Below are 26,438 nucleotides of genomic sequence, written 5' to 3' on the forward strand. Positions count from 1 at the left end.
TTAAAAGTCATACCACATGTGCACCGGTCTCACCGTCCACAGCCAGGGAGCTACAACTCTGCTCTTCCCCGCGCATCAGCCATCACAGGCAGTAGAATTTATGACTATCCCACACAACGGTATGCCCAGAGGAGTGTTCATTCTTTCCTGTGACTCGGTTTGGGATTTTATTTGTCTCTTTCTTCACCAATTCCACGGAAAGAAAACCACAAGGTAGATTAGCTAACACACTCCAGAAATAGCCAAGGGTCTTATTTTAATATCATAAACTCTTGACTCCAAGATGTGCCTTTTTTTTAAGGCTATTAAGAGGCTGCATTCTGTAGACAGATCCCAGTTTAGTACTCGAACATCTAAAATTACACAATTATAGTAATTTGGGTGATTTCTAACTCTGTCCTTCATTTGTAAAAATGGGAATGTCAAAATATTCTAATAAGAGTCTAGGAAAATGTTAGCACTATGAAAATATTGTAATGTTCATATCATTATAAGTGAAGAAGATGTGCACCTACAGATTTTCAGTTAGAGGTTAGTCAGTTCTGAGACAATAAAATGCAACACAGGAGAAAAAGGGAGAGGGAGATCTAGAATCAAGAAATTGTAACTGTTGCCTGATTTTTCCCTTTATTTCCCATGGTGCCCTAAGGAAAGGTGCACACTTTCAGGTTAGGTTTTCTCATCTCCACACTGAGCCAATCCACACTTCGTTTACTTCACAGGGTCCTGTGGGAATGACTCCATAATATATAGAAAACTGCTTTTTAAATAAAGTGCTATTTAAATAAAAGAAATCAGCTTGTAAATTGCTTTAGTAGCCAACCCCAACCCCCACCAAAAATTGGCTTCAGGCTATTCCCCTACTTAGAACGGGAAAGGGGAAAACAAGACCCAATTAAATGAAGATGACTGAATAGAACTGTCAGCCAGATTTCACAACCTCCCTCATGTAATGATGAAACGGGAGCCACCTGACTAGAACATCTGGGCACAACTGAGTAAGGCCGCCAAGGCACTCTGAACGGGAGGCTGAAGAGTCCAGGTATTGAGGCAAGTCAATGAGATCAAAGGCACACAACGATGACTAACTAGAATTCACTAGTTCTTTGAAGGTATCAACCTCTGCCTAATTGCGGTAACCCTGTCTTTGCTTATTCTAGCTACATAAAAGCCAGCGAACATTTTATAAAACATTTTGCTTAGCAAAATAAAATTAATAAATAAATACCAAGGAAATTCTGATTCGATCTCACTAAGATATACAAAACTGTCTACTTCAAATGGAAGGAGCAGCCAACAGCAAAGCTATCATCAACCTCTCGCGTGGCAAACCTTAACAGGCAGTTATCAAGTCAAGGAAGCCGACAATGGCATTTCTCAGCAAAAGCACAAGAAGCTGACCCAAATAACTGTAGGAGGAATAATGCAATGCGTAATACAGAAGAGACTGATAAAGGAATATGCAGTTTCAGGGAGAAGATTTTATTATGCCCTCTCCTATCCCACACAATTTTCCACAACTGACTAGGTTCAAATCCTGACTCCACAACTTACTAGCTTTTAACTTCAGGCAAGTCTCTTGCCCTCTCAGTACCTCAGTTTCTTCATTTACAAAATGAAAATGATAAAGTACCTACCTCATGAAACTGTGAAGATTAAATGAAGAAATGCACATAAAGCACTTAAAAGCATGGCACAGAGTAAGCACTGAATCTACGTATAGTAAGAATATATATCATATGATTATGATTATGATTACCTTACAAAACATTTTTACTCTTGCTATAAATGGTACTCCTCAAAAACCGTCATGGCCCAGACACTCCATCAGTGGTCTGAAAGGAGAGACCACATAGTAATTCAAGTAAAATGAGGAAAGAGAAAGGATGAGTACTGATAGTATGGAAGCCGGGCTTGGACCAGTCAATCACTAATTTCTTATTTCCTTCTTCCATATGCTTCCTCACTCAATCAACATAGCATCACTCCTGATACTCAAGACATAAAAGGTGAATCTCCAGGAGCCCAGAGTCCGAGTCCAGTTGGGGAAGAGATAGGTAGCTAATGACCAAACAGAAGCATCTGAAAACAGCTATGGGGGCTGTGGGATGGGTTCCAACAAGATGGGTGTTAGGAAAGGTAGAGCTAAAATCTGGGCAGTCGCCCCATGCCTGAGGGCAGAGGGGGAGCAGAGGGGGCGCTCCGGGCAGTGGGAACGCAGGCAGCCACACTGCCCGGACAGCACGCTGACTACTGTTCCCGGAGCACGTGGGCACCGAGGCAGCGGGAGAAGATGCCCTGGACATTCTCTGCTCTCTCCAGCCTTCGGGTAATACCACGATGCACAACCTGGAACAGGGGCAACACCACACCCTCTGTGTGGGGCTCTCTGAACAAATACTCTACCACTAATTCTCAGAGGAAGTCTCTTCAAAACAAATGGGGTGGGGGTAGGGGGGAGCCTCTCAAATGCATTTAATAAGTAAGCACCAGGAAAAATTACTCGGATCCCAAGGTCTGAAAGAGCCTGTTCTGTATGTAGTACTAACTTCAGGACCACAAGTATCTAAGAAGATAAAAACTTCTACACACTCTTAACAGGTTTCTTAAGTCTTTTTTCCTAAGAGTGATGATGACATTTCACTCCCCTGATACAGGGGCAAAGACTGCAACAAAATTTCATGTAAGATCCTCTTGATGTAACTGTAGTCCAATTGTAGCCCTATGATTCACAGTGTTGTCTCTTTTTTTTTTTTTTTTTTGGACATAGAAAACACTAAAAAATGTACCTCTGTTTTATGATCTTTTATATAATAGCATTAGTGTTTCATTCGTAATTGTAATAAACTAGCAACAAGAAAAGAAGAGCCCCACTCTGGTGCCTTTGTGAATGTAGAAAAGCCTCAGAGATCAGATTTACATTAAGCCAGACTAATCTGCCTCCACACCACTTTGATCCTTTTCATCAAAAAAGGTAACAAGACTTCAAAAAGCACATCAATCAGAACAAGGTGTTCTGCAATTTAGGATGCAATCCCAAAAGAACTCATGAACTAATTAAAGTACCATATAATATACATAGAAAAAATAATACTGCATGAACAATGTCTAAACAGTGGAGATTTAAAAAGAAGACAAAATTATGAAGCAGAATCACAGTCTAAAGGACGATTCTGGTAGCTTGTGGGGGCCAGTGGGGGAGAAGACTGCTGACCAAGTTCAAGGTCTGCACAGGGAAGCACCGACCTGTAAAGAACACAAGTCTTTATGCTTTTTAAGAAAAGTGCTTCAAAAGAGCAACCTGTGTCCAGTACCCAGTCAACTAAGAGTGCAACAATCTAAATTATGAATTTTTTTCATTGTCTCCAATTTATACACCAACATCTCAAAACAGACACAAATTCCTTCTTGTGGTATGCAACTTAATGTCACTTCCCCATGTGCTGATTTTCTTCGAAGATATAAAACTCTGTTAATGTTCTTCAAACTCACCGAGTTACTCAGTAACCACAAGAGTAACCGAAAGCAGTGTGTGAGCAGCAGCCTGTAGGTTTACGTCTTAATCTCAGCCTTGTGACCAAGCTTTACTTCAAGGCTCAGTTTGAACAGGCCCAAGATTCCCAGAGGAAAATGAGCTTTATTTCCTGCAGCCTACAGTCACCTCTAACCTGAAGGGGCAGGAAACTTGTAATAAATTTCTCCAAAACTGTGAGCAGGCAGCAAAAGAGAGTTACCTACTTAACTACCGTGGGCAGATTATAGTATTACTCTGAATCTGTTTTCTCGTCCAGAAAATAGGAATCACATTATTCCCCTTCCAAAGTTGACATGGCGGTACATAAGGTCATGTGTGGGACTTAAGCGTCAGTGCCCAGAAGAGCAAAGTCTGGGAACTATTGGTTAATACCATGCTCATCTGCCCAGGTCCCACCTCCCACCCATGCTTCTTCGTTACCCTATTGACCACAGAATCATGGGGAAACAGACAAAAGATGCAGTAATGCCTAGCTCCCATCGAAGATGGGCCAATCGACTAAGGAAGGCCACTAAATAACAGTTGTGGGCTAACAGCCAGTCTGTCAGATAAGCACATGCAACCCAAATGAAGCTTCTGACCCCCGTTTCCAAATCAGCTAGAGTGATCTTGGTGTGTTTTCACATCTCAGTTCTCCGTGAGTCCTCTAAATACTTAATACCAGGGGTACTAAGATTAAAAAAACAATTCTATGGACCACACACCATACCTCTACATCACTCTCACCAGGAACAAAAGTATTCCAAATTTAGATGCCATAACTCTAAGGCAGCATTTTCTTCCCTTTACTCCCTCAGGAAAAAAAAAAAAAGAGAAAAGAAAAGGAAGGAAAAACTTTGCAAAGGGATAAAGTGGGAAGTCAGTGCTCTAATATAAACATGACAAGCCCAATTCCATCACTGCAATATACTCTTTTGACTTCAGTACAAAAATCTTTTCTGACCATCTGGAGCTACTCCAGGCAGGAGGCCAAAACTTTGTAATTTCTTTTCAAAGTAAATGACAGATCAGTAACTGCCACATTGCTAACGCACAGCCAAAAGGGAGCATCTCATCTCCTATTCAGTGCTCCCTGGAGTTTTACACGTGTAGTAAAAACAACGTGCTTCCAAAGAAATCTGCCCACTTATCAATATTCCAAACTGAAAAGCGATTGTATCACTTCTGAACAAGGCGGCGTTTTTTCAGGTGTGATCCTATCACCCTGCTTCGCAGGCAGGAGGCAGGACTTCCTGCATGTTTCACGAAAAAGGCCATTTCTAAACTAGAGCGAAATCTTTATATGTCGATTTATATTTCAGTTTGCCAGAAATAAGACATGGGAGCCCACCAGAAAATTTAGGAGTCTGTCTCCTGCAGTGACTGAGATGTCTGTAAGGTCACAACAAACTTGGGGTCACACAACACAGAAGACAACAGGGGTGATCAGTGGTGATCTGTAATGCTAGTGGAGACAACTTTTTAAATCCCACTGACCAGCAGGATCACTTCCTTTATTCATCCAATAAACCAAATGGAGAACCTACTATGTGCCACATACACACAGTGATGGTGAAGAAAAATCAAAGTTCTCAACATCTCTGCCAAAAATATAAATCTGAAAAGTTCAAAATCAATTTCATGTAACATGCCACTGATAGTGAGAACAATCTGAAAGCTCAGTCTTAAATCTGGTGACCCTCTTCTGGAGCACAATGAATGGAAGGATGTCAACCAGCCATGGCTATAGGCAGCCTGCAAATATTTGTTTTAAATTTATTAAATTTTAATGTAATAAAACATTTTTCCCATATTTCAAAGACATGAAAGGTATCTCTCATATTATACTTTCCACTGGAGAACTGCCTTTAAAGTAAAACATTTTAAAACTGAACAATCAATAATTGTATCTGGTAGTAAAACTGTTTCTTACAAAGTTATAAGGAATTTTATAGATGAGCAAACAGTAACTAGCTTCTGATTACAAAGTTAAACTGCAGATAGCTTACAAATAAAAAATATAAAATGGGTAATGATGGTTTTGCCTTTCTGATGAACAAACTTCCCTAAAGATAAATTCACAGATTCAGAATAAGAGAGCTGGAAAAGTCATTAGAGATCATCGCACCCTGATTTTACCCAGCTCATCTCTTAGAGAAACTATTCTGTTTGTCTGCCTTCAAAGCATCATGCAGTCATTACCAAAGTAATGATATCTGAGTGTCTGGAGCCCATTCCAAATGTAACCCTTGTGTCCTACACTGAGACCAGGGAAGAGATGGGCGATTGAATCAGGCACCTTCACAGAGAATTCAGACCCTGGTAAGAAAATGATGGCAGAAAACTTAGAGCAGATTCTTCAGCTCTAAGGAATGCATAAGAAGGATTCTTTGTCCCTAGTCTTTTGGAACGGGAGAAGAAGTGAATGCTGACAGAATTACCTTTCCCCAAGGGTTTAAGAGGCTCAAGTGGAAATTCCAAGGCAAGTATCACCATCAAAGGAAATTGCTAGAAGGAATGAAGTAGGAGAGGGCATTAACTGCAAGGTTCTAAACAAGAGGAAAATGTACAAGGAAAGGCAGAACTTACTGAAGACACTGTGATTTTGAGGTCAAGGGGATGATTTGGTAAACAGGAAAAAGCACTATAAGAAAAGAACAAGTTTTAAGGAAGTATGGAACATTTGAAAAAAAATGGGGAAAATACACAAAAATCAAGACTTGCTTCCAAAGTATTTAACAAGAAAGAAAGAGAGCAAAAGATACAAGCAAACAAGGAATGGCAATGGGTCATTCAAAAGAGGAATCTTCATTAGCTCTGAGAGTAAATATGATTTTGCGGCAGTGGCTCATGTATCAAAATTCCACTTGTTTCAAAGGAGTCACAGACAGCTTGCGTATTAAGGAGGGAGACTGTTTTCTGACTCTGCCTAAATTCATTTAATTCTTCATTCATTCTTCTCTCAGTTTGACCTCTATTAGTTATTCTCTTACTTAAGATTTTATTTTCTCTCAGTGATACACAGGCTTCAGGAAATAATTAACGCAAGCCAAAATGAGAGGTGGATGAATAAATGAATGAACAGTCAGTCAAAGGCAGAAGAGTACTTAGAAATACTATACTTAAATCAGCTCTGCTCAAATTGCAAAATACTAATCATAAAGCTTAAAGAATCATCAAATGGTGATAGAGAAAAATTTCACTTTTAGGATGCAGAAAAGTAGACGACTGGGGTAGTAAGGTGATAGCCAAGGGGCTGGGAGAAGAAAGCAACTTGCCAACCACAGAAAAGAAGAACAAACTTACAACAGCCTGCAAGGGAGGATGGGGGAGAGAGAGCAGAGGCTGACCCTCCCTGGTAGTGCCGGCAGGGCACCAGCTTCAGGACAGCTCCTCTACTGCATGCATAAGAAACTGTTAAGAGGGAAGTAAAACCTCACAGACTTAACGTCACTACCAGCATGATGATCTCCTGCAACCACTTTTCTCAGTATCCCTAAACAAGCAGCCATTCTGTAAGTAAAACAAATCATGATTTTGGGTAACAGGCCCCCAGTAACCTGGTTCATGCATCGTGTGTAAGTTTGTGGATCCAAATGGTTAATTCTGCAACAACAACAAAAAAAGATCAGAGACCTCTCTGGTTCCTTGCTCCGACTTAGTTAAGATTGTGTAACTTGTACAAACATAACCATTTCCTGTCCACTGAACAAAGTAATTAATGGACTGGGCACAGTTTCTGAGATGATTTAAGGGAAGAAATCAACCTAGCCATGTCTCAGTGCAGTTCATTCTAAAGAAACAAGAGACAGGAAAATATAGATTATCATTACTTTGTTGAATAGCAGTCATTCTTTATGTAACTTTCCTCCCACAAACTGACTATACATGGCACCCTGGGAAAGGAATTTGCTACAAAATGACCCTAAGACAATGTATCTACCATCCATCCATACCTTCAATTCATTACTAAAAAGTAATGTGCAGACTGCCACTTTGGAAGGAAAAATAAAAACTGGTAAAGCTTTATGACTTTAGATGCATCCAGCATTTATATAAGATGGACTCTACAGAAGAAGTACCAAAAAGAAAAAAAAAAAAAAAAAAAAAAAAGGAAGGAGAAAGGGAAGGAGGAAGAAAAGCAATCTTGGCTCCCAGACTTCCCAGGGCTGGTTCCAAGGCCTCACAAGGTCCAGGGACACTGCCCTCATTTCCCGTCCAATGACTCCAACCTTTTTTTGCTTAAGCTAGTTTGAATGTATTACTTGCAAAACAAATAGTTCTTCACTATTACCAAACACCAACAATCTTTTCGATCTTCACTTATTTTCAGGCATCTGTTATTTTAAATTAAAAGTTCCATATTTCTTCCAAGAATTAGAAGAGCTTTAAAATTAAAAGCAAACAAGTTTTCCTGTGGTTCAAACACATGGTATCTCAGTGTCAAAACAACATTATGTCTTGCTCCATTATTAAGTTATTTATTCAAATAAACTTATGGAACATTTATTGTTTGTTACTATAGAAAGAGAAAAGGAAAGACGTGGTCCCCGCCCTGAAGTTAGTTCTATAAAAGTGGAGAAGACAAATAGGAATTAGCAGTCTCCCTGTTCCATTCCTTGCTACACCTTTACAGTTAGACAAATACCAGCTCTGACTGAACTGAAGGCTCCCTAAGATTCAGGTTCTGCAGCCTATCAGTCCCTACCGTCTCCTGGTTCTAAAGGAGAAATGAAAAGTGTGGAGTGGGCCGCTAGGGTTTTCTCCCACCACGGTGGGGAATCAGCCTCATCACCTGGTGGATACAGTAGAAAGCCTGGGCATGTATCCAACTCATAAAATGCCTTATCCTCTGCCAGTCCTCCACCGCTACCAATTCTCCTCCTCCAAATTCCACCCACAACTGTGAACATACCACTAGGACCCCCCACCCAAGGGCAAGGGGACTGACTGGCATCTAAAAGAAGAATTTTATCATTTCCAATTAAAATCTACCATCTTCCAATACTTTTTCAGAGGTTCAATACAAGGTTAAGTCATGAGAATCCTGAGAGAACATTAGAGAATTGGTGTCAACTGGATCTCTATGAGGGGTTCACTGTTCACTATGAGAGTCCTCTCTTCATGATGGAAGAACATTCTGCAAAAAACAAGTTTTTAATAAACACCAGTCAACTGAGGCCCAGGCCCTCTCACAGCTAACAGGAACTGACTACCTGGCTAAATACTCACATTCTTACAAATTTTTACAAATATGTATCCCTTAAAGCTGAAGGCTGGAAGATTTAGGTCAAAAGATGCCTAATTGGTTTGAAACATTTCAAAATGAAGGCTCTCACTAACCAGATCATTCAAAAAAACAACACAAGGAAGAAGTGATACGTGCCCTCTATGTATCTACAAGTTTTAATTCACTGGACTATAGATAAACATCCTTATACGCAATCATCTGGTCAGCATCCTGGAAGAAGTATCATTATGGTAAAGGTTAGGCAAGTTTATACAGGCTATCAGGTGTAATGTTCTCAATGATTACTTTTCCATGGCAAAACATGATTTGCGTTACTGACTTAGAAAAATAAATAATAACGCCTAACTTGTATCTTTGCACTGATTTCTTGCCAAACTTAAATAGACCAGATGTATTTCAAATAGGATGGCCAATCGGTAACAGATTTCAGCCAGTTAATAATCCATACAAACATTTAAACCTAAATTTCCAATCAAGCAAACAATTTTTTTTTAGATCAAACCATTTGACTCCCAGTATCACATGAAATTTTCCAAAGCCCTTTAACTATTTTTGTGTGTTAGTTTCAAATTCCCCACACCATAGGGTACAATTAGTGTCAGGAGTCTTGAGGAGGAACAGTTTCAGAGGTGTCCAAAAAAAAAAAAAAAAACCCCTACAGAAAAGGTTACTAGAAAGTACCATTTCATTTATAACTGAAAAATAAATTTGTATTTTAAAATGTCCCCCCAAATATGTACTATGTCATGTGCTATCACCAAAATATATTTTACAAAACACACACATAATTGTAATACTACAGTTGTTACAAAAAATACTACTACAAGAATCCCATGCTTTGCTTCTTCTTGTCGGTACTTATGGTGACAAATAAATGAGGGAAATAAGCATTATGAAAACTGCTCACATTGATAACAACCAGAAGCAAAATGTCAGAGGCAAAATGGTCACCACTATAGGCACACTACTAAAGGTTTTAAGAATTAAGACAAAGAGAAAGGACAATAGTCATAAAAACTCCATGGTTCACTGTTCTTTGCTACAAAGTCTTAGAAACCCCTTTTCAATGTATCATTTCAGGAAACAAAGAAAAAGCTCTAAGTGTATCGTCAATGCAAAATGAATACAACGACCTGAAGTAAAGGTGCTAACACAAGAGGTCCTGTTCAGTAAGAATTACAGATCCATTAAAATATAATAGTTTCTTTTACCTCCTGTGGACACAAAGACAAACACCTGCTTCTTCTCGCGCTGGCCACGCCTATGACTTTAAGCAAGCCCCTTCAACTTAAGACCCGCCTCTCATGGGAAAATCTGATATTGTCTTAGAAGAATGAATTATATACCAGCTGTGAATCTGTAACAGAACATCCCAAAAAATCAAACATCAAAATGGCAATCAAGATCTTTTGACTTACTTAAAAACGTAAAGATGTAGGAGGGATATCAACTTGCTAAAAGAAAATCATTTTTTAAAAGATCTCATTCTTAAGCAAAGGACACAGAATAATGGAAACCAAGTAAGCATGAGATTAGGAAACATAACTCTGAAAGGCAGTATGATTACAATTGGCAAGCACAGGCTCACATATTTTCTCTGTAACATTAATATCAATTTTTTCTTCTTGCTATCAAAACTGCAAGGTAATTGATTGCCCTAATGAATATATAAATTTCAAGATGAATGCTGTTTTTGAAAAGCAAACTAATCTTCTAAAAAACAAAACAACAACAACAAAAAAAAAAAACAACCTTGTGACAAAGCCTTTCTTCAAGCAAATTTCCAGCAGCCAGTGGAATATGTGAGAAACTGAGCACTCGGCAAACATACGATAAAAAGTCCAGAACTGAGCCAGTTCTGACAATATTCAGAAAGGTTTTCTACACACATAACTTGCATTTAAGTTCATTCATGATTTCAAATGTGAATAAGGGCCTAATGTTCCTATAATAGAGATTGAGAACAAGTTTTCTCAAATGACACTGTTTTTATTCCAGCCCAAAAATCAACCTCTATGCAGCACTGTGATTTTTTTTTTTTTTTAACTCCCAGCAAGTTCAAAAATTAAATTTTCTTCATTTCCAGCCAGGGGCCACTGAAACAAATCTAATGGGTGTAGACAGCATTTCCTGCCTACTGCAAGAAAATAATAGGATTGCCACTATTAACATGGCCCCAGGCGCTCAGTGAGGTGGGGCAGTGAAGAAACTGACCTTTAATTTTCATCAGTCAGCCTGCAATGACTGCTTTATTTTTGTTTTTGTTTTGTTTTTTTAAAAGGTGAATGTTGTTTTTTTCTCCAACATGAAGGTCTAACACTGGCTCATTCACTCTCACGGAGCAACACAGGCTCCAATCCCTATTATCCTTTCCATTCAACTGTGTTTATGTCTAGAACAACCCTGCCAGTAAACAACCAGCTAGAATTCAGTTTTGTTTTTCTTCTCTTACTTTTTTGGAGCTCGGCTTCCAATTTACAAGAAGCCGGTGAGACTTAGGCACCGCCAAAGCAGAGAAAACTCTTTTAGTCATTGACACCTCTGCCAAACATTCTATGTTATTCTAAAGAAATGAGCATCCGAACAACAACGAGCCGCGAAGGTGGCTGAGACTTCTAGACCCACTTCAAGGTCTCGGCCTGCAGTGCGCTGCTCCCCAGCAGTGGTGTCTTCAGACTGTTACAGAGGTGAAGAACACTGTCCGAGGTGGTGACCCAGAGATGAAAGGCAGGTCCTGGGAGCCCCATGGTTTCACCCACTAACATCAGGCCCGACCTCCTGTCCTAAAAAGTTAGAACAACATCCACAAAAAAGAGAGGGAATGGGAGGGAGTGACTCTCCTTTATTACAACTCTCCTTTGATCCTAGATTTTAGGATAGGAAGTAGAGCTTAAAAAGGGACCATCTCTCTTTCAGGAGGCAGGGAAGAAGAAAAATGTTGGTAGAAGTAGCACTTGTTTAATTAAATACTTCTTGGCATTCAGACCTGCTTTTCCACCCCCCTCAAAGTGCTTCTTACATATATTATATTTCACTTTATGCCCACATTACTTTACTAGGGTAAACAGCTCAAATATGACTTTGGAGGGGAGCTACAAAGCCGTCACTTGGCCAAGAACACGCAAGGAGTCAGTGGCAAGGCCAAGACAAAACTGATGGTTAGTATTCATATACACTTTCAGAGTAATTGGGAAATGTCTTTAGATAACTACCATTCCATTAAGAAATGTGTCCAACAATTAAATCTGCCTGTAGTCAGTGAATAGAGTAATAAAACAGCAACTATCACTTGCTAAGCACTTGACAAAGCACCATATGGAGCCAAACAGTCCTAACAATTCCTTTTAACTGAGTCACTGAGATTCAGTAGCTTAACCAAAGTCAGAGAAATCTGCAGTGGGGTCTCAAACGCAGGGCTCAGCTGCCAGAGCACATGGGCTCAATCAGCCCACTATAAATGATGACAAAGGATTTACCTTCTTACCAAAAATACTAGTTCCAAGTTAAGTGAGTAGTTTCCCATGATCCCCAAATACGAAAACTGTAAGTGATAATCTGCTATTGTTTACAGATGGGGACTAAAGAATTCCCAAGCAGCATGGTTTCTCCAAAGAGATGTTTCCTTTTAATCTAAACTATCTTGCAATTAAACTATCTAGAAAAATCATTCTATGAGTTTTCATGAAAAATGATATAAAAGTTATTTCTTGGCCAAATTGACAGTTATTGAAGATACACAAAAACAGCAATTTGTGTTTAAAACACTTTTAAAAAGAAGTTCTTCATTAACCTGCCAAGCAGAACATCTGACAGCAGACTAGAATTGCCCCTCTACTGAACTCACAGATGACTCAGTGGAAACTAGAATTTGGAAAACGTTATCATCCCACATAAAACATAATAGGAACAAACTCGCTCACCTTCATTGGAACTACATCCTTCCCAAACCCTGGCCTGCTCCCCTCCACTCCCTCCTACAACCCCCGCTCCTCACAAAAGCAAGGAAGGAACACTTGCAGAACTAGGTTAATGGCAATCACTTGGGGCTCAAAGTTACTCCAAACGAAATAAAGCTAAGGTAATCTAGTGGAGAAGTTTATTAGTATCCTCAGTTCTTTCTCTTTTTAGCCAACTATTATGCCCTAATGGGTTTGAACTCCTAAGGAAACTGAACTAAGAGAATTGGAAAGTAAAACATAAATCAGAAGTGACATTGTTTCCATGTTTAAATTTAATATGACAAGCAAATGGCAAAACCTAAAAAGCTATGCTTTTAAATTACTCAGATTGTCGCAGGTTTCATTCAGATCCGGGAAAGCTACTACACAGTAACCACACAGCAAGATTAGAATATGTCAAAATCAAATAACCCTGGCAATAGCTATGTTTCTTCATTAATAAAGAAATTTTATGGTAAATTAAAGATATCCATTGCTAATTAAAGCCTGAAGTAAAATCCAAGCTTTAAAAATTGCTATCCATTTCTTCTCCCTCCTCCATCTCTCTTCAAAAAAAAAAAAAAAACGACAACAGGTAGATTGAGTCTGAAACGTCTGTGGGGAAGTAAGGTGAAGACCATCTGCAGTTGACTGACTAGGTCTAAAACTCAGGGGCACAGCTAGGGCTTTGGGAATTATCGCTCTTTACTTGTGGTACAACAAGGATACCCACTTCCAGTGTTTTCATGCACTAAGAATAAATAGTGAAAAATGTTCATTAAAGAGATAAATAATTTTTAAAGGACAGCATTTTAAAAACTGAACTTAATTCCCTTCTAGGAGGCTCAATGCTACTGATTTTATAATTTCCTTGAAGATGAGTGTACACAGGGACAATTTCAGTCTCTCTTACCTGAAATTAAGTAAGTAAATCCCCACCTTCAGGTGAAGGTGATGAAAGTATGTGAAGGGTCAGACAGAAGAGGGTCCAAGCAATTTAAAATCAACACATAAAATGCCCAAATCCTAAAACTAAAACATACTCCTTTTTCGTAGAACTGCTTACATCTTAAGGTATAAAACAGCTGTTTTCCAATTAAGTTACTCTTAAAAGTTAGTTTGACCCTGTGGTGCTCTGTGTCATGAGGATCAAACCACAGAGAAGGAAAGCTGGGTGACCGGCCGAAGGCTTCCCGGCCCCCAGCTGCACCCAGCGGAGGGCAGCCCAGCACGGGGGAGCACTTCTCTGTGGTGCCACCCATTGTGAACGTTTCACCATTTATAGCCTCCCTTCTGGGCAGAAGTTTTGAGAAACAAGAGAAAGTTGTTCTAACAGTCCTCACCATCCCGTGGAAACACAATCCCCAGAGAAGCACACAGCTCCTTCTGGCCCACGAGCAGCATTTCTGTGAAGCGGCAAGAAGCAGTTTCAGGGAACATCACCTTGGGCGCTGCATCTTCATTAGGCTCTTCATCCACACCGCCCCCAACACAAACACAGGAGAAAGCATGTCAGGTCCGACTTCAAAGCCTTGTCCTTAACTCACCTTTGGTGAACTCACTTTCTAAAGATGGAGTGGGGAGCTCAATGATTTCTAACAAAGGAAGCATTTAGGGCTGCCAGCTCCCCAGGCCGTCTCGACCGTCTGGGAAAGCACAGGGCTCCTCGGAATCCTGAGGTCACCTTTTATTCACCACGGGGGCTGCTCTTTGCAGAGACGAGGCATGCTCCAGTCAGTTCTGGGCTCGTCCCATCCCTGTGGCTGCCTTCGGTGCAACCCAAACACCACAAACTGTTAGCCTTGCAAGGACAGAGAGGGTTAGTATTAGGAATGCGGAGGCCTTGCTTTTCCAGGTGCAAATTATAAGTACAGGATCTTACTCTATATAAATTAACTCAAATGAAAGGCACTGAAGAGAGGGAATGTGAGATGAACAAAACTGTACTGCCCCTGAGTGAAAAGGGCTCTCTTTCATAAAATTCCTCAAATGTCTGAGTCATGTTTCACGACCATTTCTTAACCAACTTCTCTAGATTTTTCCCATTCACTATACTGAGTTTCTTATACATTACTTTCTATGAAGTATACTTTTATTCTCTGGTTTCTCTCATTCCAAGGTTAAGGTGCTATTACAGAAAACAATCTAGGAAAATCTCCATCTTTGGAGATGTCCAGAATATTATTATTGTTTCAAAAATAAATTTTAGGTTTCTGGACCACAGACAGGTTGAATACATGGGTGGCATTCAACTAATACTTAGTCTTAGCATCTGGCTGCCTGGGAACACAGACACTGTCCCAAGTCTGGAGATACAAATAAGACATTTAATGTGAACTATTAAAGAAGCAGTGTCATATAGCTGGAAAAAGAAGTTCTGGGATCAGTTTAGGTGATCTTTTCAACACTTTTGAGCATGTCTTCTAATCTTAGTTTACTCAACAAACATTTACAGGGCACCGGGTATGTTCTGCCTTCGGCGGTGGATACTGGAAACATATAGGAAAACAAATACCATCTACCTTTCATAATTTAATGAACATGGAATATATACACATATATACACACATACACATAAGTGCCTGGCACAGGGTATGTGATCGAGAATTGCTGGTCACTATTGTATTTTACATCCAATTTGTAGTCAGTGTTTGGAAGTAGTGCTCAAATGACAAGGGTCCTCGTTTCCATGTAAAACTGCCAAGGGCTGGTTATCGTTTTACCCCAAAGCATGTGATGATAAAACCCTTCTGAGGAACTCTTCAATTCTAATTGGAATCCTCTCTCTGGTGTCCTAAGTGCTCCGCCCACCTCTCTTCATTGCAGCCATCAGGTCAAACACCTTAAAAGGATAAATTACCAAGAGGGCTGAGTCCCCAATCCTGGGTTTCCCAAACTTGACTGATCATATCATTCACCTGGAACGCTTGATAAGGATTTCCAGATCCCACCCCAGACATAATGAATAAGAATGGGTGCACCCCCCCAAATCCACACATTAGCCCTATAATCCTCCAGAAGATTCTTCCCTTCTCAGGTACCCTTTGACTCCACCTTCAAATGGCTGAGGTCATTCTCCTCAGGTTTCCATGACATGCTCTCTGACCCTTTCTCCATGGCTTAGTTTAGCACGAAACACTCTGGTCACCAGTCTAGCAGCATCAACTCTCTCTGCTGGGCCCTCAACATCTCAGCAAGGCACATGTTGGGTTTTTTTTCTTTCCCTTAATCCCTCCCTCTAGAATTTCCATATAAAAGAATTGTTTTCAACTACTACAAATCTCTGAAAAGTTACATTTTTCAGAAAGTAATTTTTCTAATTTATAATTCCCAAACTGACTCCAACAGACAAGCAAAACATACATAATCGAGGGCCACATTTTTAGGGAATAGAAATAGAAGCTATTTGTTCAAATTTTCAAAATCAATTAGTGATCTGATACAGACATGAAAAAGTCTCTGGAGAACTTCATTTCTTTAAAATAGCCCTAAGAGAAAGGCCAGGTTTGCACTGAAGGTGACTCATGCTTTTGTTTTAATTTAATACTTAGGAGAAAAAAATTTTTCAGGAAAACTGTGGAAACACAACAATGCCTACAATATGGCCCATACTTCAAAGAGATCAACTTCAGTAGAAGAAATACTGACTTGAGTGCCTGAGAAGAAGTACTAAGTTTAAGTGGCACATTCAACCGAGGAATTCATCCAACCATCCAATAAGCATTTACTATGCACTCACCGCGAAAGACATTAAGTTAAATCAGTAATCATCCCTACACAATCGGACAACAAGGAAAAGGACAAGGGTTCTGAAAAGCACAGATAAAGTGCCAGAAGGATTTAAAGAAAATGATAAATTATGTAAAATGATGTGTCTGGAACATGAGGAGCTACAACAGAATGAGACACTTTTCTTTAGAAAAGTGTCAAAAATCAAAGAACAGTCTGTGAACGTGATGTAATCCTTTGTATCTCTACGAGATACAGAGACTGTGACTCTTAGTAACTTTTGATATCAGTTGGTAACGATCCTATCTCTAGAGTAATTACTAGGCCACAAAAATGACCTGCTACAATATGAAAGCCATTTACACACAGGGCGAAGAAAATATACCCATACAGATCACGAAGCATGCACACATACCAGCAGCATTCCCTTGAGGAGTTCAGGAATTAATGAACTATTATGGATGGCAAAGACATTACAGAACACAGTAGATAATTTCCCCCTGAACTTATTTGTATATAAACTTGTATCTTTCCATTTGAATTGTTATCTGCTATTTTCAGTATTCCTAACATGCACTTACATCTGATGTTTAAGTTTTATATTCACTTAACAAAAAGTCTGCCCCATCTTTTCATAAGTGATCTGCCCAAACTCAACATCAATTTCTCAGAAGCAAAAAAATACTCAGAGCAGTCACCACTATGAAATCATTATGTGCTAGAGACAAGTTCAGAGGAATAAAACAATACTACTGCTTTCTTTCTTTCCCTCTATCCCCTCCCCATAACTTTTAGTCTAACAAATTGAAGAATGTTAGCACCTAATGCATTTCCAACAGGAGTACTGAGATGACTTCGACCATTTCTCTGAGTGGAAAGCAGAGTTTTTCCTAACTACTGAAGGCGAACAAAAAATTGAAAAAAAAATGTTCAAAGGTTAGAAAATATGACAGATCTAATTGTACATCCAATTTTCTGGTTTCTGGATGACTCACAGTGAAATTCAGGATAAATTATGTTCCTACGCAGTCTGTGGATATTAATAAACTACCTGGTTCATCTGAATGTTAAAAAATCTTATTTTCCCTCCAGAGATCTACTACTTTGAAATAATCTCCTCTTAAATTCAAGTCAGTTAATAAAATAAGGTAACTCTGATCTCCAAAAATGGCCTAGGGCTGGGGGATGATCTACAGAACAGCATGAAGTAAACCGAGGGGAACAAACAGGCAAACTGAAATCACACAAATTAAATCTCCTTCCATTTTTTTTAAATTTTTTACTGTGATAAAATAAACATAATATTTGCCACTTTAACTATTTACAAGTGTCTAATTCAGTGGTATCAAGCACATTCACAACCCTGTACAACCACCACCACTATTCATTTCCAACTTTTTCATCACCCCAAACAGAAACTCTGTACCCATTAAACTGTAACTCCTGTCCCCCTTGCCCCAGCCCCTGGTAACCCCTATTATACTCAGTCTCTATGAATTCGCCTATTTGCAGTACTTCACGTAAGTGGAAACATACAATATTTGTCCTTTTGTGTATAGCTTATTTCACTCATCATAATGTTTTCAAAGTTCATCCATGCTGTAGCAGGTATCAGAATTTCATCCCTTTTTATAGTAGAATAATACTCCATCGTGTGTATAGGACACATTTTGTTTATCCATTCATCTGTGAACGGACACTTGGGTTGTTTCCACCTTCGGGATATTGTAAATAATGCTGCTATAAACCCTGGTGCACAAGTATCCGTTTGCGTCCCTGCTTTCATTTATTTTGGGTACATACCAAGGAATGGAAGGACTAGGTGATTCTATGTTTAATTTTTAGAGAAACCGCAAAACTGTTTTCCACAGGAGCTGTAGCTTTTTATGTTCACAACTGCAAAACAGTATAATGTTCCGATTCAACATACTTTTGAGTATTTTTCTGATTCACCTAAATTGAAACTTTTTCCTGAGATAAGATAAACCAAAACAGAAAAGTCAGAAGAAGCAATATCTGAAGACTTAGTATTTTCCTCTTAAATGACTTAAACAACTTAAACAATAGAAGACATAAAATGGGTTTAAAAAGAAAAGACTTTAAAATATAAGAGAAAAAGGAGTAGTATCTAAGAATATATCAAGGATCCTAAAATTACAACTTATACTGTAAAAACTGGTCAATATGAACCCTAAAAATTCACACACTAGAAAACCTCACATCTGAGTAAGTGGATGTAAATATTCTGGAAATATTTTAAAAGAAATATACTCTTCTTGTGGGTCAGTTCACAAAGTACCTGGAAATAAGCTGTCCAGGAACATCTTACTTCAGTAAAAGCAGAAGAGAGGATGTGTAATGAGCTTATCTAAATACCACTGGCAAAACTTTCCACAACTCTGCCCAAATTCACATGGAGGAGATGGGTAGCTAAAAGCAATAATGATGTTCCTAAACCTTTAACACCTGCTCTCCCCAATGTGCCATCAAGTGCTTATGAGAGACAAGCAGCAAAACAAAAGCCAACAGAAAACCATTAAAACAATAGGCACAGTTGGAGTCTATTAATGGGGGTGGGGTGAGATAGGGGAGGTAGATATTCACTTATTCTCATGATTTATTTTGCATACAAAAATATAGTTCTAACTTTTGCCGGTAAACTATACCCAGTTTAAGTGATAGCAATGAGTAAATCCGTATTTATTTCATGGCAGTCAAAGACTTACAAAGGCTCCTGCACCTCTAGTAAAAGCTCAGTTAGAACTGACTTGAACGCATGTTGCAGTTCCACATTGCTTTTAAGTAAACTGATTTTTTCCAAGGTGCTTAAAAATGGTTTGTTCTCCTAATTAGGTAAATATTCCCCCTTATGAGCTATTGAAACTTGTTACAGTAATACCTTTTCATACAGAATAGGAAGCCAAACTTTATCCTGGACTTGCCTGGATAACTGCAAATTCCTAATTAGTTACATCCAGAACAAGAGAGTTATTTTTATAGAGACCCTCTTTCACCAGCTGTGTAGAATCTGACTGAGCCCCTTAAGAATAAATTAAATCATGTTATTTCCTGGGATTTTAGAATCTTCCATTATTTCTCAAACATACTACATTTGCTCACATATCAAGATCATTTTCTAGACAATTATTTCAACAGAAAGCTTTTCATAATTGAACACTATGAGTTAGTGTTGTATCAACTTTGCTTAAGCAAATTTTTCTGACTGGTTGCCTTTATAAAAATCTTATCTTTCAGAGGCAAAACAATGATATATCAGACGCCTTAAACTCTAATACAAATTGAATTTTAAACATTTAAGTATTTACATCCACTTACTCAGACATGAGGTTTTCTAGTGTGTGACTCAAATTTAACATTTCTCAAATTTCAGAAAGGAGCAAAGATTGAAGTTGTCACCATCCTGCTCTAGGAGTTTGGTGGTAGACATAGTTCTCTGCACAACATTCCAAAAATATGAGCAAAATACCCCTGTAAGTAAACAAAAGAATGCCTTGCACTTGCCAAAAGCAAAGTCAGAACAGGAAAGAATATTCTATTAACAAAGAATCTAGTCTAGAACTCAATAAATGCCTTCTGAGTCAATAAACAAGTGAATGAAATAAAAATTACATTTTAAACTAAAATGTAATCATTTAATACAAGGGACATTTTAAACAGATACTTACTGGAATCTCAAAAAATGCTAACTTTGGCTCAATACCATTTTAATGAATCTTCTCCCTCCAGTTATTTAAAAACTGACATGCAGTTTTAATATTATAGAAACAAAACACATCAGAAGCCAGTGCCTGAACTGACAGTGAGTATTGCCAAGGACATCTCATCAGCCAAGGAAATCACAACCCAGGTGTTTCAGAATGTTAAACTTGCATATCTCAACTGGGGACAAAAAAGAAAAAGATCTGAGGATTGATCCATTTTCAAATTGAGAAACCTCCCCACCTATAATGGCTGATCATTATTGTCTATCTTATCTGATTTAGACTTGGTGGTTTAAAAATCTCCCAACCCCCGAATTCCCACCCCAACCTACATACCGATCCTTGATACTAAACCTGCACCACAAACAATTCCCCTCTGGATGAGCTTGTGACTACTGGCCGCTCACTAGATGTAGCTTGCAAAGAGTTCAAGTACCAACCATCAAGTCATCCTCTCAAGTGAGCCTGTGCTTGGCTTCCATAGAAAGCTTCCTCTGTCTAGCCACAGTAACTCAGTCTCTGCCTTTTTAAAACACATTAATACCATACCATAGTGGGCATTTTAAGGCAAAAAATACACTTTCCTATACTCAAAAGCATTCCCAGTCAACTAAGGAATAAAGCTTCTCCTCAAACACTTAAGTGCATTCCCAACAGCTGTTAAGGATAGAATTAAGGTTTACTTAAAAACAACGTCTCACCACAAAAAACTCTCATTGAATGGATTAACCTCGTTAAAGTGAATAAGAGGTAATCACGATTTCTAAAGTGAAAACACAGATAGGTTGAAAAGATACTCTGATTTCAAACTGATAACTCAGATGTGACCCTCACTAGGGTGTATAAGATTTCTAATCTTTGCCCATAATTTCAACATCTTGTAAAATTCTCTCTCATTTGTTTTAAGTACCTTGATGTCCTACAAACAGAACTACACGAGTCAAATCATGTTTCCTCTGTTTGTCACATACACAAGAACACTATACTCCTATTTATAACACGGTTTTTATGTTGGTTCTTTGAAAATAACTATGATCCCAATAGTCAGGAATGGGTATGAACAGAGTTTTTCAGCTCTCTGAACAGTCTCATTAACTGATGCCTCATTTTCGGTTGAACTTACAATTTTCAGAGCTAGAGGCCCTGCAATCCACAGAACACTAAAATAATATAGAGCAATTTAAAGCTGATTTACTAGTGTAGGTCTTTTAGGTTCGTCTAATGCTCTAGGGTCAGGATTATGAACTGCAATTATCCCTGGGCAGTACAGTAACTATGAAATGTACAGCAGATTCAGATATATTTATAGGGAACCTGGAAGTCACCTCTTTAAAAATCCTAATAAAAAGACTATTTTATCACTGTCTTTTCTTGAAAGCAACATGCAAAGAGGAAAAAAAAAGGAAAGAAAAAAGTATTGTTAGTTTGTTTATGGATGAAATCCAGATAAATGAATGCTTAACTTTAACATGAGTTGGAGTTTTCACTATTTCATATAAAAATCAAAGTTGTTGAAATTCCTTCTACCAAATAAACTCTGAAATGCAACAGATTTAAATTAAATCCACTAATCAGAAAACTATTTGACCATATGCCACCAAAAGAATCTTTCCTGCTGTCTGTGTCAATCTTAAACATATTCTTCCCAATTCATAGACAATCTAGTGTTTTAAATTTTATTCTTTGGTAGTAAAGCAATGACTTTAATTCTTCAGATTAATTGTGCAGCTACACAAAGGAAAGTGAATGATGGTTTGGTTGTATTATTTACCTGACACTTATAAAGACAAAAAGAATCACCAATGAAGAGGTAAGCATGGATGTTGGGGTCATTTTCTTTTTTAACTTCCCAATAGTGATTCTTCATACTGCCTCCTCCTTATAACCTTTTATTACACTAAAATAACCAATAAGCTCTGATTCCCTTATAGCAATTATTTCAACCACACAAGGAAGTGTCACTGAAAGTGTCTATGAGTTTTTACTATGACGTGCAAGCATTTAAAAAAAAAACATTTTTTGTTTGTTTTTGAGCTATCACTAATTCAGTATTTAGAGTTCACTTAAGAGCTGAACGTAAGCATCTTCTAGTAGTATGGAAGAAAGAAAAGTGAACTACGAGATCTAAAAAGCAGTAAGACCCAGTTAAATAGGAATAGATTTGGGAGTCAGAAAGGTCTACATTGTGTTCTCCAACATGGTAACTAACCACTAGCCACGAGTAGCAGTTTAAAATAATTAAAAGTAAATAAAATTTAAAACACAGTTCCTCAAACTAGCCACATTTCAAATGGTACAACAGCTACACGTGCCTAGTGGTTGCCACACTGGACAGCACAGATACAGAACCATTTCCACAATCAAAGAAAATTCTATGTGGTCTTCTGCAAGTCACTAAATTTCTGTGAACCTCAATGCCTTGTCCGTAAAATGTCCTTAACATCAGCTAAATTGAAAGACTATTAGAATTTTAATGAGATAATACATAAAAAAGCACAATACATAGTACTTAGTACCCATTAGATATCCAAGAAAGAGTAGCTATTAATACAATCCCGTATTGGATTTTAATCTATGATAGTAGTGCTGACAAGTCACTTCCCCTCCCTGGGCCTCTTTTTCCTAAAACTGTAAAGTTGGGAAATTCTTCGGGTTTTAGGTTCCAAGGACGCTATCAAATTCCACCACGTTAAATGAGCTGTTAAGGAAAAGGAGCACAAACTCCTACAGAGTAAACTAGTACCTAGGCTCAAAGAGCTAGCTTCCTAACTGATCCCAAGCATTCCTCCAGAAACCCCAGAAGACTGGCTCTCCAGTACAGCCCATGGTCTGATGTGAGCTATTTATAAAGTCTGTCTTAAAAGGTTACTGGAATATCTTTCTGAAATTGTATATACTGTAATTAGAAGCTACAACCTCCTATTCCATGATGATACCTTGCAGTTTTAACATCTCTTTTAAATGAACATTATCTTTCCGTAGAATTTTTTTCTTAGAAGCATTTAAACCAAACACTTTAAAAGCACGTATGAGTTTAAGTACCATTTTTAGTGACTTTTTCTTTTTACCAGCTATTCCTCATTCTCAGCCAGCTTGTGGGTGACCCTCTAGTGTCCGAACAAAGTGAGAATTATACCCTCATGGGTGAGGTCCCCTTGCAGGATCAAAAACAAGCCCAAAGACTTTACCCTCCTTAACAGCTGCTCCACGGGAGCTAGGAAATTTACTGAACGATGGTTCCAACAGGGCGGCCTCCAATTAGGGGGAACCAAGGGCCCCCATTCAAGGTACAAAACCAGGGCCACGGGCTGCTCTTGGCTGGGGCTGCGGGCCTCTTCCCCAGGCGTTGTCCAGGGCCCCAGAGGCACAGATTTAACTTGAGAATGAAGAGCAACTCAGGCAGTAGAAATCAGAACAGAGCGGTGCATTTTTGCCCAAGGCCTGAAGCCTCAAAAAAAAAAAAAAAAGTGTTATTCCAGAGCAGATTCCTTTTCTTCCGGGTCTGTCTGCTCCCTCTGACTCTTTGCCCACAATCACCATGCCTCCCCTTTCCCAATGCCCCACCTCTCTCCACATCAAAAAAAAAAAAAAAAAAAGTGGCGTGTTCCCTCTTCCTTAGCTTTCCCTAACAGGGCCTGGAAACTGGAGGAAATTCAAATCAAATTAATTGCACATTAAAAAGTAAATAGACAAGCAATCAAGGGGGTGCCCACCCAACAAAAGACCTCGCCTGTTCCAAAATATGATTAAGTCTGGCTGGAAGAAGGGGAGGGAGACTAGAAAGCAACAGGGATGGAGAGAGAAACGCGTGGATCTGGGGTCCCAGCGTTGGCCCATCGCGGCCAAATTCCAAATTTTGTTTCAAGAACACGCTAGGCTGAAGAGAGAAGAAAATAAAAAGTTTTAACTTTCAAGGAAGTCCGCAAATGGCACTGTCTGGATAAAATGCCACTGCTTCCCTTCGTCAGGGATAGCAGGGTAGGAGTTGGGATTCGAAAAGCTCCAACCCCAACCGCGGACTCCTGGAAGCCTCCCCGCCAACGGCGCCGCCGGGCGGCCCAGCCCCGTCTCCAGGGACACCGGGCCCCGGGGCTCGGGCTCCCACTGGGCGCCGGGACCGGACCTTTGGGAGAGATCGCGGGCACAGCCCGAGGCCCCACTTTCCGCCCAGAGTGACAGGCTCTTCCCACGCCGGCGGCCCCCGCCCCGCCGCGAGCACCAGACGGTCCGCACGGCCCCTCCCGACCGCCTCAGGACGTGGATTCCGCCCGCCCACCCCACCCCCGGCCGGGGCGCCCCTCGGGGTGACCGACTGACCGGAACTATGCTGGCCCACACACCGGGTCGCCCGCTCCTTCCCGCCGCGCCCCGCTCCCCCGCCCGAGCTTCCACCGCTTGGCTCGCCGAGTCCGGCCGCGGCCGCCGGTTACCGCCCCCAGCCCGGGGGGAGCCTGGGGGGCAGGACAGGGAGGGAGGACGTGGCGCGCTCGGAGGTGGCCAGCGGCGAGGCGGGGAGTGTCCCAGAGAGGCCTGGCCCGGGCGGGGGGCCGGCGCGGGCTCAGGACCCTCCCCGCGAGCATCCCCGGGTCGGAGGTCCCGGCCCGCCCCCCGCCTGGCGCGGAGAGGCGGCCCCAACTTCCAGCCCCACTTCACACGCCCGCCCTCCTCCCTCCACCATATGGAAATCTACAGCCTCAGAAAGTGACACGTCGAAGATTCCTCGGCCTCTCCACCCGCCCTCCCCCTCCCGGGCAGCGTTCCTGCCTCGGAGATTCCGGGAGGGGGAGCGGATTCCTCGGACAAAATCTGCTGGGATGGCTGCAGGAGGACGAGGGGGGAGGGAGAACCCGGGAGCCACTGCCCAAGGGTTTTTTTGTTTTGTTTTGTTTTGTTTTCCATCAAGGAGAATCTACCCGTTTCTTTCCCTCCTCCAAGTCCTGGCCAGCTAAGGGAACGGGCGGGGGCCTGAAGCCCAGCAAGACGCGGCCCCAAACCGGAGACTGACCCCATCCCGGGCCCCATGATCCCGGGGTGCCCAGACGAGCTCGAGGCGCCCCAGCACACTGGCGCCAAGTTTTCCTCGGGAAGCCCGGAGCGCTCCGGGACAGGCACGCACTTTGGCGGACTCGGCGTCCGGCCGGGGCTTTCCAGCGCGCCGGGACCCGGCGGCGGAGGCGAGGGGTCCAGGTCCCCTCTAGGCTACCGCTCCTGCACGCCTTACCTTCCCTCGGGCTGAAACGCGGGGCTCCGGGCGCGCCACACACCGGGTCTCCCACGCCTTCCCAGCCACCAGCCCTGAGGCTCCCTGCCGCCCCTTCGCTGCTCCCGCCGCCGCCGCTGCTGCTCTCCTCCGCCTCCTCCGTCCGCCGCCGCCGCTCAAATAACCAGGAGGGTTAGATGGGGGATTCCGCCATGTCAATGATGTCGAGACCACATGGGGATTTGGGTCCCGCCCACTGCCGTAATCTGCCGAGTATAACCGGCGCCGCAAGCTCAGATTTGCAGTTGCTGTGGGATCCTCCTTTCCCCACTTTGGCCTGCATAACTAACCAAAAACTCTTTTTGGTTCAGCCAGACTAAAAGTCTAAGGCTTAGGGGAACTAGCAACTCCTGAAAGGTGAGAGCTATATGTTCTGCAAAAGATCGACACCAATATAAATGTAGTGTTTGCTGAGTAATACACAGAGCTAAGACTAAGACTATTTTTTCATTTACACATATATTGACAATTTTTTAATCCTCACAACTTTGTGAGCTCTTTTGTCACTCCGTTCTCTATTTCCCACAACACATTGTTCATACGGTAAACATAGCACGAACAGATTTTATTATACCAAAGTTAAAATGTCTGTCTCCCCTTTCAGCACCCAATATGCGCTCACAAGAACAGAGACTGTTCCTTACTCATATCTGTATTTCTGTATCTGTCAAACATAGCACAATGCATAGGCCACAAGGGGAATTATTACATAACTGTTGAGTTTATATTAATTAAGTCAAATGTAATGTATCCTGTTGTACAGACTCAAAATGGTTAACCGACTGCATCCCATCCCAGCCCTGAAATTATTCAGGAGACAAGAAAGTAGAAGCTATCCCAGAGAGGCCACTTCACTTTTTAGCTTCCCAGGTGTTTTAAATAATTACCTTCAGCCTCAATTATTAGGCTACAAAGCAACACTAGGTAGTGACCAGAAGCAATGTATTACTTTCATTGACCTAAATAACACATAACAACCATTTATCAGATAAAGTTATTATACACAGTACTGTATTAAAGCCCA

At 40.6% G+C, this 26,438-nt stretch overlaps 1 protein-coding gene across 4 annotated transcripts in view; it reads right to left on the reverse strand.

Moving 5' to 3' along the window:
- The window catches only part of FNDC3B (fibronectin type III domain containing 3B), a 295,396-nt gene extending 269,813 nt beyond the window's left edge, over positions 1–25,583 (reverse strand). For 2 of the 4 annotated variants that reach the window (XM_032484331.1, XM_032484312.1), the window contains exon 1: positions 25,376–25,583. The gene's annotated coding sequence lies outside the window, so the exon portion shown is untranslated. Of the gene's footprint in view, positions 1–24,471; positions 24,592–25,375 lie in introns of those variants that run through there. The other 2 variants (XM_032484336.1, XM_032484322.1) reach the window with 1 other exon arrangement.
- Positions 25,584–26,438: the final 855 nt, after the last annotated feature.

This window comes from Camelus ferus, chromosome 1 (assembly GCF_009834535.1).
Source record: "Camelus ferus isolate YT-003-E chromosome 1, BCGSAC_Cfer_1.0, whole genome shotgun sequence".
Lineage (NCBI taxonomy): Eukaryota > Metazoa > Chordata > Mammalia > Artiodactyla > Camelidae > Camelus > Camelus ferus.